The sequence below is a fragment of the Vigna unguiculata genome, chromosome 4 (assembly GCF_004118075.2).
Source record: "Vigna unguiculata cultivar IT97K-499-35 chromosome 4, ASM411807v1, whole genome shotgun sequence".
In the NCBI taxonomy this organism is placed as follows: Eukaryota; Viridiplantae; Streptophyta; class Magnoliopsida; order Fabales; family Fabaceae; genus Vigna; species Vigna unguiculata.
The window spans coordinates 31,295,906-31,299,377 of record NC_040282.1 but is presented as its reverse complement, the minus strand read 5'-3'; the positions used below and the strand labels follow the sequence as shown (position 1 = coordinate 31,299,377).

Genomic DNA, 3,472 nt, shown 5'->3' with positions numbered 1-3,472 from the left:
CTTAATATACCATTTTAGATATACTTAAAATTTCGAAGTTCAAACATAGTCAATTAGCTTAAGTTGGTTAGAGAGTCGTGCTTCGCAGCATGGGCCAGAGTTTTCTAATCCAAATATTTATGCATATTATATTTCTTGCATTTCATTCACTGTATCTTATATTAATTTGAGATCAAAGCTAATTTAAGATGTTTATCCAAACGAAGTGTTATTGAAGAATAAATTAATGAAATACATAACCTAAGAAATACTCTTATGATAATTTATTTAATAAATAAAGATATGCGGTTTTAAAAGTAAAGATATAAGTAGTTTATGTTAATATAAAACAAATAATTTCAGCAATCGAATTTACAATAATTATATCATCTAATTTGTAATTAATTTTTGTAAAAGAGAAATTAATTATTTTTTGTAATTTAATTTACTAATGACATATTAGTTAACTCCGTTACATTACTTAATAAATCAAAACGATCAAAACTATCCCGTGTGAATCTGATTCCAAGCTTGCATTGGGATTGATTTTTCAATAGGATCTTCATCTTTTCCCTCCTTCAAAACCCAACATGATGAGTATTACCTTTATTTTATAAAAACTATTTTATTTAAATATTTCTCCAAACATTTACCTAATGTTAAAAAATACTGAGTTAAATATGTTTTAATTTTTATATTTGGTTGCAAAATTGAAATTGGTTCTTATATAAATTTTAATACATTTTGTTTTTCAAATTTAAAAAATGAGTGGATAAATTTTTTTTAAATCGATGATATTAATGATTTTTTATGTGTTAAACGATCATTCAAACTAATATTTAAGTTAGGATTTGTCAAAATTATATACAATTCAAAAGTTAACTCAAAATATCATTTAACACATTAAAAATATTTAATACAATTTAATTAGAAGAATTATATTGATTACTTTTTAAGTTTGAAAATTAAATTATATCAAAATTTTAAATACTGCACAAATCTCAATTTTAATTTTATGTTCAAATTTAAGAATTAAAAATATATTTAATTAAAAACATTAAATGCTCTTAGTTTTCTCTTAACTGTTTTCATTAAGGAAATTAAGAAAGTCTTAAATTTCTACTTTTCATAAATGTTTTATATCATTAAAACTGAAACATAACTAACGAATAATAACTCAGTCACTCATTCTTTACACCAGTACCATATGATTTCTTTTGTTCAGTCAAATAAAAAGCATTTAATTTATTTTTTAAGTAATCTTAAGTGAATAATATCATATATATATATATATATATACCTTTTTTAGATTTTTTGTATTTTAATCTATATTTATGTGTTATTTCATTATTAAAGATTTGTTCTTTTCACATAATATAGAAAAAAAATTACATATAATAAAAGATAGAAAAATATAGTAATACATAAATATATATTCAAATAATAGACCAACTAAACAATATACAATATATAATTTATTTCTCGCAGATGAAAATACCTTAAACAAATACTACAAAAGATATAAAAACGAAGCACTGATGGATTATGTATATTAATTAATATATCTATATTCTGTCGTTCTTTTACAAAATTTTATTCATCAAATTAAAAAAGAAAATTAAACCCTTTTTCACAAATTTCTTCACTACATAAATAAACTTTAATTATTGATCTGAATTAGGATATTATTTTAAAATTGATCTTCATTCAAATATTTCAGACTTAATTGATTATAATGCAGAAGATAACAGTAATATTCGTTCAAACCAAGGAAATTTAACATATCATTTTCTCTTTCTACAATTTGGAGTTTAACTAAAAACATAAAAATAAAGAAGCGTGGCCTATTAGCTCAGCTGGTTAGAGCGTCGTGCTAATAACGCGAAGGTCGCAGGTTCGAAACCTGCATGGGCCATTTTTCTTTTTTCTGATGTTTTCCTTTTTTCATTTTTCCTTTTTCTGATGTTTTTCTTTTTTCTGCATCTAAGTTTTGTGCTACCTAACTAACTCCCTTTGAAAATGTTTATACCTAATTATATTAACATTTTTTATAGTAAAAATTTAATTATCGTTTAATTATATATTTTATATCAATTCAACATATAATAGTTTAACAATCTAACCATATTTATTTATTGTTTATATTATTTTTATTAGTATAGATTCCAACATTTTTATAACAATATCTCTACCAAAGAAACTGTAATCATACAACTAATATATTTATTATACATCTATTTTATACTCAAATAATCTCATTCAAAATTCTTTTTTTTTCTTGGAAATTACAATGTGATACAAGGATTTCATCCTTTTGAAGAACATGTATACAAACACTCTACTTCCTAATATAAAAAACATTTCATACTAATCATGAAATAAAAGTAAACCTTTTTATATATTTAAAAAAAATGTTCAGTTTTCTCTTATCTACCCAACCAATTCTCTATATATTTAATGTTTATCTTTAACATATTTTATTTTGCCCCATTTGATATGTCTATTGGTTTTATCCAATATCCTATGGTATGACACGCAAAAAGCCTTACATTCTTTAGAGCTTCCATCCAATTAGTATTAATCTTCAGTTACATACTTCATGGAAAATTAATGATTGTCGAATTAATAACGTTAGAAATTATTGAACATTTTATAAATGACATGAGAATTAGAGATTGCACAGTTAACCCATTTTGATGTAAATGATTTAATTGTTATATTTCATTAAAGATTTATATCGTAGGCTAAGTTTAACTATAGTGTAACGTGATAATTATATCTTATTGGTCACATTGATGCATCTTTTGCATGGTATATTTATATTGTACATCTTCATCGATTAAATGGGGAATGAAATGAGGTGGATGTTTTAATTATAAGCCCACATGCTAATCATTTGATAAATTCTACAAAACTTTTTCTTACATACATACTTCTGTATTGATGTATTTGTCTCTTTTTATTGTAAAATACTTGTTTGGAAAAGTATCAGACTTTATAAAAAAGGGTTTAATTTTTTTTTTCTATTTTTGTTAAAAATATCAAATTGATCTTTCAGTGTGTTTCTAGTTTCGATGCTAATTTTTTTAAAATTGATGTATTTAGTTATTTGTATTAAATTTTTTGAAATGAATTAAATTTCCGTTTTCAAAATTGAAACTATTAATAAGGATGATTTGTTTTATTGATGTAATTAACTTAATTTTAATGTCAATTTTGACAAAAATTTTTAATCTATTTCAAGAAATTTAATGACAATAATCAAATTATAATAATTTTTTCAAAAATTAAGACTAAAAAAATTAAAGGACCAACTTAACATTTTTCAACAAAAATAAAAATTAAAAAAGTAATTAAACATAAAAAAAAATAACCATTAAAGAGAAACTAAAATGATAAAGAGAAGAAACTTGACAAAAAGAAAAGTGAAAATGTTGACAAAAGCATTAAAAAAAAGAAAAGAAAAGTATAAAAGGGCTATCAAATTAGATAA

General features: G+C 22.1%; 1 non-coding gene across 1 annotated transcript; it reads left to right on the top strand.

The window, feature by feature from the left end:
* Nucleotides 1-1,820: 1,820 nt before the first annotated feature.
* On the top strand, nucleotides 1,821-1,894 carry TRNAI-AAU. Its single transcript has one exon. It is a non-coding gene; the product is annotated as a tRNA-Ile (tRNA).
* Nucleotides 1,895-3,472: the final 1,578 nt, after the last annotated feature.